The 14926-nt window shown below is 36.1% G+C and overlaps 1 pseudogene; it reads right to left on the bottom strand.

The window, feature by feature from the left end:
* Positions 1 to 3051: 3051 nt before the first annotated feature.
* LOC118854576 lies at positions 3052 to 8308 on the bottom strand (annotated as a pseudogene).
* Positions 8309 to 14926: the final 6618 nt, after the last annotated feature.

Raw genomic sequence — 14926 nt, 5'->3', positions numbered from 1 at the left:
GAAACCATTATTCATATGTTCCTGGCTTCATTTGCTGCAGTATAGTTTTACAACAACTCAATTTATGTCTCTCTCTCAGTTTATCCTCCTTCAAATATTTTATGCCATGTTTCTACCCTCAGGGTTTAAAATTTCTATGCAAGTGTATAGATTCTTAACATACGATGTTACTGCCTTACTGCTATTAGTAAGTATTGGCTTTTTAAAATTGAGTTCATTTTTGAACAATGCATACATTCATCCATTGTACTATATCCTGGAGTTTTAAGCCATCAAGTCACAGTGACCTCTATAACATTCTCCTCCTTGTGTTAAAATTTTGAATTCACTTTTTATTCATTACTCATACTCTATATCAGTATGTAGTCATCTAAGGGAATTAGTCTTAGAGACTTTTAGAGCTAGAAGAGATCTTAGGAATTATTCAGTTTGCCTCTCCTCTCCTTCCATCTTAGAGATTAAAAAAACTGAGAGTTGAAGTGGTATTACTAGATCAAATACTGAAAGGGACAGGATTTCAACCCAGGTCTTTGACACACAGTTAAACAGTCTTTCCAGCACCACATCACCTCCTTCCTTGAATTTTGCTGCTGAGAATTACTGGGCACTGCTGCTACAATGGTTCTTCTTTCTATTGCACATATTAGTTTCTACTTCAATTTAGATAACTTAACTCCTCTTCCTCCTCCTCCTTTTCCTCTTCCTTCTCTGCTATTTCTTCTCAAATTGAAATTTAATACTCCCCCTCAATAAGACTCATGAGTCTTTTGCCCAATACATTCTTTCTAGTCTTTTAGGGATTCATTACTTGCTAGGAATCCATTAACTTGTTATTATCAACTGAGATCCAAATTTCAAATCCTATCCTAGGCACAATCCTCTCAGCCAGTCTCTCATGGATTCCTTCTTCCAAAGTCTTGGTCTTCAATTTGCTTGTCTATGTCAGATGTCACAGTTCGTAGATGCAGAGGCACATTCAGAAGAAATATTGATTACAACTTCTTTCCTGCAATAATTTGCAGAAAGCTTGTTGCTTTGAGCATCTCACACCTTAGACCTATACCAAGAGAAAATATACCCTTGATTAGCTGTGTGAATTCTCAGAGATGTCCCCTGCCTCTCAGATCAGACTTTAACTAGCATGTCAGGTTTCTTCTTTCCATCCATGCTAACAAGATTTCTCCCATGTGTGACTGTCTTTATATATTCCCTAATGTTCCACTGAATATAGAATCATGCTATTCCTTCATAAGATCCTGGTTCAACTTTAATTTATTTTATGGCAGACATTCTACATATTATATAGTTCTAGTGGTATAAGGTTATTCTTCCCTTGTATATATAGTTTTTTCTTTATGTCACATCCTTCCATGTAGCAGCCCTTTGATTCTGACTTTGCTTCCATTTTGGCTCTTTGAATTTTTTTTTTTGTTTTGTATTTCAGATGCAAACCACTATGTTTTATTTTTAATAATGATCAAAAAGTAGAATGATGCCATTTTCTTTTGGAAGGCTAATATAGAATAATAAGTTTTAATCTCATTCTGAAATTAATATTCCTCATCACAAACACAATACCTATAGGAATCTCTAACCGGATATCCTTTAGGTCTCAAATTAAATTGACATAATATAGAACACATTCATTTTCCCCCCATAAATGAGCTCGTCTTTATGCTTTCCCTATTTCTGTTGAAGATAGTACAATACAGCATTGCACAGTGGAAAGAGTACTGATGAGTTGTTGAATAGGTTAAAATGCTTTAGAGGGAAAAAATGCCATTTGTTGATTACATGCTTTATGACCTTGGTTGTCATTTGATGCTTTACAACTCGGTTTCCTCTGAATTCATTGTAGTAGAGGGTTGAGTTGATTAGACTAGATGGCTCCTGATGACCCCAGTAACTCTAGACCTGTGATCTTAGGATCTTTATAGCTACTTATTTTATCAACCTCAGAGTTATTTTGCATTCTTCTCTCTTCCTTCTCTCATCCTTCATATTCCATGGATTGATAAATTTTATTGATTTGGTAATATCTCCACAACAATCTCTCAGATGTCGTGAGTTGTCTCTATTCACATAGTTACCAACTTAGTTTAGGATTCATCAACTCTCACCTAGATTTTTCAGTAGCTTCTTAATCTTTCTCCTTTCAAATCATCTTCCAAAATGTTGTTGAATTAAAGTTCCTAAAGCACAGACCTCACCATGTTACTCACTGGCTCATCTAGCACCAGTGTCTCTTTCTCTTGCCTCTAGAGTAAAACACAAACTCTTCTGTATGCCATTTAAAGACTTTCACAATTTGTTCCTATTTTACCTTCCAGGGTTTTTGCTTATCACTTTCATGGAGGGCATGTTTTAGCCAAATGCCTTACTTGCCCTTCTACACTATATATCTTCTTTGCCTTCTTTCCCTTATGCAATCTAAAATGCATTCCCTCCTTACTGCCATCTCACAGAAATCCTTACTTCCTTCAAATATCAAGTCATATGTTACTTCTCACCGTCCCTCCCCTGCAATTTAATGGTGCTCTTGGGCAATTGTTTATATTTTGTATTTCCTTTGCTTTGCACTTAGTATCCCTTTGTTCCCTAGCAGAATGCATCTTTCCTGAGGGCTCTTTGGTTTTCTTCTTTGTATTCCCAGCATCCAGCATGGTGCTTAGGATTTAATAAATTTTATTGAATTAATAAATGAGTGAATGGAGCAAAAATTTTTTAGGCATAGTTTATATTAATTTAAATAGGACATTCAGTAATTTCTTTTTTTTCCCTTTCATTTTAAAGAAATTTTATATAGTTCAGTCATCAGTATAAATAACTAAAAACCAATATCTAAGTGACAATTCTTTAGTCTGTTCTTAAGAAGTTTTCCAAAGCAATCTTCCATAATATACAGCTAACAGAATTTCAAAGCACTTTGCTCTGCACATGAGATTTTTGGTGACCAATTTTAAATTGTTAACTTGAGTATTTTTCTCATACTAGCTGTCAAACAAAAGAAATACCTCTAAGAAATTAGAAATGAGTACTTGATGGTATTCTTTAAGAAATATTAATTTGTTTGAAATGTTTATCCTTAATAACCTGAGACATCAATCCATGGATAGCTTCTATAGTGGTCTTACAACTCTCTCTTGTAGCTTTAGCAAGTTTGTCCTCTGATTTTCCATCATGTGTTTCTGAACCCAACATGAAACCTCCTCATCCAAGGTGGGCTTCTGACTGTTCTAGTTTTTCAGATAAATCAGAGACTTGTCCAGTGGAAGAGTCTGCATTCCTAAGTGAGCTGGAAGAATGCAGAGTATTTACCCAATATTTGTTCCACAGAAGTTCAAGCAATTTGCAATCCAAAATGATTTAAAGTAAGAGACTTCTAAAGCATGGTATTGTTTGCAATGCACTCCAAAGTCTTCTATATTATTAAGTGGAATAGTCTGGTACTCAAAGGGACCTTCTTCAGGTGGTTTAATAGCCCTTTGGGTAGGGCCTAAAGGCACCATGATTCACTTTCCCAGAAGGTATCATTCTTTAATAACTACTGCTACAAATGGTTCTTGAAACTGTTAATTGAGCATCTGGGTGCTAACATCAGTCCCAGAGAGCCAACAACCATGGCCAGGGTGACTGTGACAGCAGCCAATTGCATTTTCAAGTCAACCCACCTGTTTTGCATTGTCTACATATGCTGGTATATATTAATATGCAGCAGTTTGGGCATTAACTCGAGTTTCAGTGTCCTCTACTGGAAAAGCAAACTTGTCCATAATGGTTATGGTTTCATCATCCAATTTCCTGAGCATCAAACCCATCTCTTCCAAGTTGCCTTCTAATCTAGCATGCATTACCATTTTCAGTAGGACTGAGGCCGAGATCTTGCAGTACTTAAAATAATGGTGATCCTTAGTCCAGGACTTGGCCACCAGGATTTCCTGCTGTTGCTTCTTGTCATACTTGTGCATCTCATCAATGCTCTGGGCTTCCTGCATGTTGTTGGCCAGTTCCCATCTCTTCTGGGCCATGCAGCTCCCTGAAGCCACCGTCGCCATGGAGACACCATAGGCCCTCCCTGCACCTCCACCCCCTCAGCCCTGCTCCCCCAGCTCCGCTCAATTGTGCCACTGCCAGGCCACAGGGTGAGAACTTGTGACCCTCTCCCCGCTGCCATAACACAACCCTCAACAACCCTTGGTTAACAGGTCCTTGGAGCTGCCAGGACACCGGGATCCTGGTAATCTCTTTAGTGATAATTCTATAAGTAAAATGAAGATTGTGCTCCCAAGAATATGTAGGTAGCTGCGTTTTTAGCTGGTTGCATAATAGTATCCAAAATGCTCATCAATGGACTGCCCCTACCCTGCACCGATCAAAACTTTTGTCACTAACTTGAATATAGACATTTCAGACATGCCCATTAAATTTGCAAGTGACATAACGCTAGGATAGATAATTAAGACATTGAAAGACACAATCAGGATAAAAAAAATATTTTGATAAAACTGAATGAGGATCCAATGCCAACAAGATAAAAGTAAGTAGGGATTAAGGAAGAGCAAAGCCCTGTGCTTAGCTTAACACAAATCAGTTACATAAATCTAAGTTAAGGAGAATTTGAAACAATACAGTTTATGTGAAAAAAGAGATGTGTAGAATATAGCTGACCACAAGTTCAAAATGAACCAAAAATGAAAAAGGGCTACTCAAAAGCTAATAATGCATTATTTAAAAAACTGAATTAATACAACTATAATTTCCAAATCAAAGAAGTTAATACCTCTACTAAGCTCTACAACTACAGTACTATGACTATTTCTGACTTAACATTTTATAAGAGATTTTGACAATTGAGAGAGAATTGAAAATGGGAAAGTATTTGGACACTGCCATATGGGGAATCTTGAAATTATTGAGAATTTTTAGCATGGAAAATAAAAATAATTTAAGAACAACATTGTAGCAGTCTTTGAATACCCAATCTTTTTCTCATAAAGAAGGAGGTTGTAAACTTATTCTGTGTCATTACAAAAGATAGAATTAGAATCCGTTGATAGAAGACAGATGGGCACCAAATTTGGCTCAAAACATGAAATATCTTTTGTTCATCCATTCTCCAACGGAAAATTAACTTCTAATTTCTTCTATCTTGGTGCCACAAAATATGACTAGTACTCCCCAAGCAGAGGTTTATTGTCAATAATTTGTCATGGGTATTTTCTGTATCTTCTAGGTTGTGAGCTCTATGAAGTTCAGTGACACCTTTTTTTTTTTTCATTTTGCATGTTGATCTCCCTCAACTCTGGGCAAAAGGCACTATACCTAAGAGGTGATTCTTGAATGTGTGATAAACTTATTTGAAAGGAATCTTGTACTGTTAAGAAGATTGAATTAGATGTATTCGAATACATCTTCCAGCTATCAGCTTCCCTGATTATATTATTTGATTTAGAGCTGAATTAATAGAGAAATATTTTTGTCATTGTGCCACTCTATTAAGACTTTTCTTTTCCTCCTTATTGATCCCTAGATTTACAACAGTTAGGGATGCAGCAGATGAATGTACATCTGGCCTTCTATTCAATTTGTAAAGAAAAATGAATTTATTGTTTAATACGCTCAACCCCAACTCCCTACACTGTTGTGTTCCTGCCACCAGAACTAAAGGAGGTTTGAATGGGGAAAGATTGTAATGATTTCAGAATATTGGCAGCACAAGTAAGGCTTAGAACAACAATCATAGCTAAGTATTGGGTGAGTTAGAGACTGCATTATGAGGTGGGGGCTGGTTATGTCAGCTTCTTACATGTATTCTAAAGTTCTGTTTTGTTTTTAACACTATCCAGTTTCATAAATGGAAATTATCTGTTGCAGAGTCTTGTGCTATATTATATTCATTACTTATATTGAAAATATTGAGAACCAGTAGTGAGAACTCAAGTTTTTTTACAAGACACATTCCCTAATACTCCTCAAAAACTAGAAGTGGTTTCAAGCATTAATAGGTTTAGCCAATTCTAGTTCACTAAATAAAATTCTTTCAAAAATTCTCATTTAGATATTTTCTCCATTTATATTTCCTTCTCAATTTACCCTTTTTGTTTCCTAATCATTTTTACTGCCTCTTTTTAGCTTTTCTGTGATGAGAAGTGGTCAGCATCAGAGACAGATATTCTTCTGCATTTGGGGGTTACTGTCTTGTTTGGTACTGAAGTGGTGGACAGCAACAAACCACTTGCTGATGGGCTGCAGTTAGGACATTGGAGAAGCATTAATGAGGCTATTTAAGGAGAAAGACATACTATTATCAGAGCATGGAAATTCAGTTAGGCTAGCTGAACTCTGCCTTTATGCTATTTGGATTGCCCATAAAGAAAAAATAAAGCAAGAACCCTGTAAATACGAGGACACCACTGAATCATCTGGTTTTCCCAAGGAAAAATTTCTCTGAGAATAGGGAAAACTTTTTGTTTTGTTTTCTTTCTGTCTTTCTTTCTTTCTTTCTTCCTTCTCTCTCTCTCTCTCTCTCTCTCTCTCTCTCTCTCTCTCTCTCTCTCTCTCTCTCTCTCTCTTTCCCTCTCTCTGTCTCTCCCCCCACCTCTCTTTTAAAGGAGCATCTAAGATAGTGTCTGTCACTTTTTGAAGTTTTATTAGATACTATAGTTATAATCGGATTTAGAGTGTACCTGATCCAACCCACTTATTTTACAGATGAGGATCTGACCCTGAAATGTTAAGTGACATGCTCAGTGTCACCAAGGTTTTAAGTGACAGAGCTAGAATTTAAACTGAAGATTTCTGATTCGAAATCCAACACTCTTTCCATGGTACTATGCTGCCTCACTACTGTTACAGTGAGGTGTTTAGTATCCTTTCAGCATGACAAGTTTCAATAAGAGCTAAACATGTGATGAAAAGGACTTTAAGTAACAAATTCTATTGTATGTTTATTGTACTAGTAGCTCTGAAACTCAAACTGCTACACCCTCACAGTATATTTTGAAACTCCAGCCATATTTCCTCTTACCACATAGTTTAGTTCAAAATACAATGTCAACAAGAAATATAAATAACCTTTAAGAAGCATCCTTTGAAGGACTATATATATGCTTTGGCTATTCGTGAATGGAAATTCCTTAGAGATGGGGATTTTGTCTTGTTCCATGTTGGGCACCTGGCACAACATAGCACAATGTAGAATCATCAGTAGAGCAGGCATTATGATCATTGTATACCTCCAATGAGAATTTAGAAGAAGGTGACAGCTGCATTCTACTTGAGATGGAGATACCTTTGGGTTTTTTTGTCAAGTGACAGCCTGAGGCTCCTTCTGTTGAAGAGAAAATAGAATGCTAGGAGTACTGACAGTCATCTTAAACAAGAAAGGACAAAAAGGAAAGGAAAGCACCTATAGGGCAAAGCATTTTGAAACATAATTTATGAAGAAAAAAGAAAACAATAATGCCATGGGAAATAAGATTTATTTTTCTCATTTGTCAGAGAAGTAAACACAATAGCTCTAATTTAGTTCAAAGACTAATTTTGCTCTTTGTTTTCAGTAGAAAGGCATTGCCAGATAAAGCTTTAGAGAAATAAGCCTGATGGACTGAACATGAAGAAGTCTAGACTGTGTATTAGGAAAGGAACTTTCAGATTCTAAAGCTTCAAATTGTGTGAGATTCTTGGGAAGTATGGGAGGCATATAACTGTAGCAGAAAGAATGAATTTTACTAAACAATTGTCAGGTATCAAACTAAAATTCCTGGAAGGAAATAATATGTTTCATAACTGCTTCTTACTAATTATCCAGCTGCCCCAGAAGAAAAGCATGAAGCCAAGGAATGAGGAAAGGGCTTTGATCCAGGAAATATAGGAAACTACATTTTAGTACTGCTTGTTTATTCTTCGTAATTCTATTTCACCCTTTGCCTTTTCCTCCTCATACATTTGCAACTTAAATGGAGTTAGGTTTTGGTTAAAATTCTGTAATTAAGAAGTAAGAAAGTCAAATTTTAAAATTCACTACATCCTGAAGGCTCTAAGTTCTTAGCTCATTACATATACCAGCTTTAGAAGAAGGTTTCATTTATCCAATCTTTCATTCTACTTTAGAAGGTTGTCTTATTCATTCAACACATTCTCTAACTATAGGCAGAGTAATGTGTTAAAACACTAAAAGATAGAGAATTTAGATAATATACTACATTGCTGCAGAATACAAGGAGGGGAATGGTACAGTGGAAAAACCACTGACTGTGGAGGCAGAGGAAACTAGGTTCAAATCTTGCCTGTCACACTTACTGTCCATGTAACCTGGGAGAAATTACTTAATCTCCCTGGGTCTGTTTACTACTTTGTAAAATAGGGGATTTTTGCAGATTACTTTTGATGCCTCTTCCAGTTATATATGAATGACCCTATGATTCATAGATGAGTATACAATATCACATATTAAATTTGTTGTTACAAAATGAGATCCAAGTGTCTTCTACGAATATATGTGTGTGTATATATGTATATATGCATACACACATACATATGTACATATATAGACATATATGTATATATATTTAGAAAGAGAGAGAGAGTGAGAGAGAGTATTCCATAAGCATCTCTTATTGCAATGCTTTGAAAATTCTCTTTTAGGTAATGATTAAAAGAAATTATTTTAACTTTCATTATTAACCAAGAAAAAAGTTTCAGAACCTTTTTAAAAATGAGTTTGGATAAGAAAATGTCTAGTTTTCACTTTAGCAACTTTCTTAAAGGGCAAATACTGAGAAAGCAGAATACATGTGCAGAAGGGGGTGGGCGATAGACCCCTGTATTTTGTTTCCTTTAGTATAGCTTCAAAAATGTTCCTCCACATTTTTCACTATTTGAAATGAAAGGTCCTGCTGTTAGGATTGGAAAGGAATAAGACTTATTAGGGAGAACCAAACATTGGACAGACCATTTTTTGGCTGAGTGAAAAATATTATAGAAATCTGGGAACTTTCAAATATGACTTTACTTTCACTGACAAATCAGTATTCAATAATTTTGAAAATATATCCTTCACATACACATTCCCTGTAGAGTAACAACCAATCTGGCATCAACAGGAAGAGGTAATGAGAAGTGTAATTACCTAATATAAATGAGCTCAGCAGTGGCTGTTTTCCATTTTCAAAATACCACCTGTTTCGATTAGTACTTCCAGACTTCACAGTTACATATTAGAGAGCTCACCATACTTACAGTAGCTAAGTGCAAACTAAGACCCTGTGTTTGGCTGAGGGGCTTGAACATGTGATTCTAGTGATGTAAATAAAAGATAAATGCTTACAGTGAAACTTAACGTATGCTTGCAGAATTTGAAACCACATCAAATGGCAGAGTACATTCAATTAATAGGGGAATATATATAGTAGTTTAAAATATAACTTGAATTATAGAGAAGCAGAGATAAGAAGCGATACTGTGTGGCTGTTTGGTTAATAAGTACAATTGACAGCTTGACAAATTTCTCTTGTCAAATGAAGCTGGAACACATATTCTTCAAGTTCTTCACATTTCATGGTATTTTAATTTTTCTTCTTGAATTTGCAAAAAATAACAACACAGTTTCTCACTTGCATTATAATAACATATTTGGGTATATATGTGCATGGGGATTTATTTGCATATATATATATATATATATATATATTATATATATATATATATATATACAGAAGATAGATGGAAAATAGATAGATAGATAGATAGATAGATAGATAGATAGATAGATAGACATAGTGGAATCCTAATAAAGTTGCCCCCAGCTCCAACATTCTAACTTCCATATCAGCCCCACTGAACAGCAGGCATGTCCTGTTATAACCACACAATCTGGCTTTCACCACACCACAGGCCCACAGACTCAATACAGTCACTGACTTTAGCTAGTCACTGCTCCCAGATCCAATTCATATGTTTGAATAGGTGTGTTCTTATACTCAACCACAATCACATCATCCATTTAGCTGAAGACAAGACCACAATACCTAACTATCCATTTTGACCAGACAGGACCACAGTAGCTAGCCAATCAGAAAGCAGCACAACCAGGGTGTTTGACCATGGAACCATAGAAAGAACTGCTCCGCTATTCCCTAATCCTTTGACATGCCCCTCCTGCCTTTTTAATATTAATAATTTCTGCTAGGTATTTGCATCTTTACCCTGTAAAAACCCATCTTGCTTTGTGAGAGGTGTCAATCTCACTAAATGCCTATATCTGGATTAGAGGAGGTCTTTGAGATAGCAACACCACAACACACCATGAAACTGCAACAGATAGATAGATAGATAGATAGATAGATAGATAGATAGATAGATAGATAGATGGATGGTAGGCATAATGAGAGATTGTAATGTCACGTTAGTATTGTTACTATTTTTATACATTCATGCTTCTAGGAACTGTCATTTCTTCAGTCTTAGTACACCAAAAGCAACTACAATCCTTCTGTATCTTAGTAGTTCTATAGTCCATCTCTGTGGCAAGAAAAAAAAATCACCATCTATTGACCAGCTTTCAAGGGTTGTCTTTTTCAGGTTAATAGGCTGTTCTTGGGAGGACCATTGTATAGTCCATTGATGGGCCTTTTTTTAATGTTTAAAACTTGGTAGGACCTTCTCAATGGGCATTGACTTTGAGAATCCAGGGTCACTTCCATGCCATGATGAAGCATTAGAACAACTTTTTGACAGAAGATCATTAATATTTATTGTTAATAAAATGAGAGATGTTTCCAATGCAATCTTTTCAAGATAGACTAGAATAAAATCTTTATTAATTCGGCACATAGTAAATATCGCTTAGTCTTAACGGGCTTATTGTTGTTGAACACAGTTGTGTACTTAAACAAACAGCCAAAAACTTTTGCCAACTGTTGTTTGTATGCCCAACATAATTAACATTCATGCAATTCAGTATGTGGATTTGAAATGCAGGGCATTTTCCTGTGGCTACGCTTTGATAGTCTTCTAACATTAAAATTCAACAAAGTAAATTGAGTATACTAGCAATAGTAAAATTTCATGGTTCAATTAGGTATCTGTTTATCCATTTAGCTTGCCTACCTATCTGAAGAAATGCTTTTGCAAAGACTAAGACACAGAGGGTTTTATGTTAAAAACTAATCAGATTCAAAGTTTTATAAGGTAATTTCAGGGGATGATTTCAGAATCATAAACATGTAAACTTTTGAAAGTTGATCTTCATTATTTAAAATTAGGTAAGTGGGGAAATTTTCTTGATATTGACATAGCATTTCAGATCTGGGCTGACTGAATCCATACTTGTTAAAAAATATATCTAAGCTCTTCTAACCCAAAGGAAAAGAACACACATAGAATTGGTGCTAGCATTATCACTCTCACTTCTTTACTTAAATGGAACTGTCATGGAGGCCATATCACTTAGGGTCTAAGAACTTTAGAGTTGGAAGCAATTTTTGATAGCACTCAGTCCAAATCACTCATTTTAGGAGCTGATATATTTAAGTTCAACAAGTGAGTGACAGGCAAGGCAAGCAAGAAATAAGCAATTATTAAGTTTTTGCTATGTTTCAGGCACTGTATTAACAACTAGGAATGTGGAACATAAGAGAAAAAATAGAGTCCTTGCCCTCAAGGGCCTTGCACTCTAGTGGATAAAGACAGCACACAAAAGGGAGCTGAAATGGAGTATGAGGAAGTATCTATGATAGGGTAGGGTATTGGAGACCCGAGAATAGATCGCTGACCTTATTAATTCCAGGCTACAATTAATTTTTTTTTTCAAAATTTTCCTTGATGTTGTAGCAACAATCTGCTAACAGCTGCTGTGGGCATGTAAGACCAACACAAGCCCAACCACAAGAATGCTGCCAGCACAGGTGCTTTTGATCTGCTTTACCAAGGAAAGCAACCTTAAGGGATTAACAATCTTACTTTAATCCAACATATACATATAAACTCACTTAGTTCAAGAGGAAAAGCCAGCAACCTGAACTTCAGAGCAAATACAAATACATTAGAAACAGACCAAATCAGAATTCATAGTTACCAAAAAGCATCAACATCTGAATTCATGAGCCAGGGAGCTTGAACAACAACTGGCCCAGAGTCACATGCCACTCCTCCTGTAGCTCAGAGCCCCAAGGGAGAATGCCAGCCTCTGGGTTTATATATCTTGTTCAGGGTCAAAGGTAAGTCACACATGCAACTTACCCACCTGACCTGAAAGCATCACCAAAATGCGACTTAAACCCACGTGGTCTAAAAGCCTCTGATGTCACAAACATGTCACTCAAACCCATGTAAACTAGGCTTTCTCCTGAGGCATAGAGGTCATCAAGGACTTCTAATTTAATCAAGGAAACAAAGGCCAAACTCTTCAAGGGGACTTGATTGAATAAGTGTTAAAACCCCATCTTAATTACCAATGCAGATGTAAGCAGTTAATAGAAAGATTATATTTTATGGATATCATTGATAAATATTTTAAATACATGAATAGTTGTAGACAAATTCTCTAAATTTTGTTATCCAAAAATTTCATGTTTCTTCTTTGCTATTTATCTCCTGGTCATTTATTTGAAAACTATTAGTTCTCCCAAGTGAGGGAAAGATGTGTGATTTAAATATGTGTATTCAAATTCTTCACTTTTCATTATAGGTGGCACAAATATTATCATTTCTATTTTTCAATGAAAGAACTGAATATTATAAATTTTAAATTTTTTTTCATTGCTTGTAGGTGATAGATTTTGTGCCCAGGTCTTCATGCCAGTGGGATTTTAAAAAAATGTAGTTTTAAGTAGTAGAAGCAACAATGAGAGTTACTAAGCTTCCCTCAGGAACGATGATGATTAATATATTGATATAGCAAACTTTAAGGCTTGCAAAGCAACATGTTCTTACAAATATGACATTTTATTCTGAACAACCATAGGAGGTGGTATAATAATCCCTATTTTACAGATGAGGAAACTGAGGATGACTGAAGCTGTGACTGGCCTAGTAAGTTTCATAGGCTGAATTGAAACAAAGGTCTTCCTGTTCCCAGGTCCACCTAGCTGCCACAGAATTTTTGTCCCTAATCTGCTCCCTACCTTTGATTTTTGTAAGTAGTCAGATTCTAGTATAATCATAGATTGTGTCTCAGATATACAGACCCAGACAGGGACCCAACCAGAGATGCTTGGTTGTGAACTCAGAATGTACATAAATGAGAGGACTAAACATCTATATGATGTCTACAGGGATCTAAATACATTTAAAGGCAGTGATGGATGGCTATGAAGAATGAAGGTTGCAACTCCAATTAGAGAGGAAGAAAGGGGTTCAGAACCTTAATGAGATAAAATCGAGAAAAGATAAGTTTGATCTCACTTTCATTCTGCAAGCTGCACCATCTATTTGGTCCAAAAGGTGAAGAAGACTGGCACACCAGGAGGTAGAGGCACACAGTAACTAATCAGAACAATCCATATACTGGAACCATGTAGTATGTAGCCTTTAGAAATCCAGAAGAAACATGGAATCCATCCTGTGAGGAGGGATGTTGGATGACCTGTGGGAAGACCAAGGTTGTCTGATTATTGAAAGTCTTTGATACGACCTTACCTTGCATTTTTAGGGTAAACACAATGACAGCAGCAGCAACAGAAACAATACAAACAACTATTGGAGGCTAGATGTCATGGTGTGGATAGAATAATGCATTTGAAGTCAGGAAGATATGAGTTCAAATCCAGTCTCAGACATTACATAATCATATAACCTCTTTCAATCTCAGTTTCTTCGGCTGTGAAATCAGCATAACCACAGCATTTACCTTGCAGAGTAGTTCTTAGGATCAAAGGAGGCAATATATACAAAGTGTTTTGCAAACCTGAAAAGACTATATACCAGCTAATAGATACAAGCTACTACCATGATTATACTTCTTATTCACTTCAGTGTCTCCTTAGGTTGACTGTGGGTAGGTTTGCTGAGGGCCTAAGAGATATAAGCCAAACTCTCATGGTCCCAATCAGCAAAGTGGTTTCTAGAGGGCATAGTGGATGCAGGATTGATCTTGGAGTCAGGAAAGCATTAGTTCAAATCATGCCATAGGCTTTTATTATGTATCCTTGGCAAGTCATTTATTCTGTTTCTTTAGCTCCTTATCAAGAAGAGGAAAAAATTGAGCATGACCTCTAATGACCCTTCCTATTTTAAATTTATAATCCTATGATCCTGAGTTGGGGCGGGGAATGATCCATGGACACTAAAAGCATCCTCAAAGTAAATTTGTTTGTCCAGGGATGGCCCAATTGATTATCTTGTGGTAAACAGTTTGAATTTAATCCAAGACAGACTTTTAGGAAGATATATTGCCTATTTCAACTCAGAAACAAAGAATGGATAAACATATATTGGTAAAGATTAAAAGAAGTATCATTCTATGCATCGACTGGTCAAAAGCATGGAAATTGAATACTTCACTAAGTAAGATGTGCCTGAATTGAGCAGAGACAAATGCTGGGGCTAAGAGCAATAATATAAAATTAAGAGAGGTAGATAACTTCAAGTTTGAATACATGAGTTGCTACTGGATCCACTGTTTAACTGAAATCTACTGGGAAATTATAGGAAAAAAAGAACATGGAATTTGTGAGATAAAAGACTGAAATTAGGTATCATCTCCTAAACATGCTCGTTTTGGAGTTAAAGAAACTGAATTCCAGGGGAGTGAAGCAACTTGACTAAAGTAGTGAATGGGATGTAATAGATATGACTGAGATGGTACAGGGGTAGGGAACCTGTGTCCCTATAGGTCCTTGTAGTAGCAATTTGGATTTGAAGATCTTTCCCACCCATTAATATGCCATGTGATGTGCTTACATCACAGGAAGCCTAAGTCACATGT

Source organism: Trichosurus vulpecula, chromosome 6 (assembly GCF_011100635.1).
Source record: "Trichosurus vulpecula isolate mTriVul1 chromosome 6, mTriVul1.pri, whole genome shotgun sequence".
NCBI classification, from domain to species: Eukaryota; Metazoa; Chordata; class Mammalia; order Diprotodontia; family Phalangeridae; genus Trichosurus; species Trichosurus vulpecula.
Note: the sequence above shows the minus strand (reverse complement) of the source record. Positions and strands in the feature narration are given on the sequence as shown.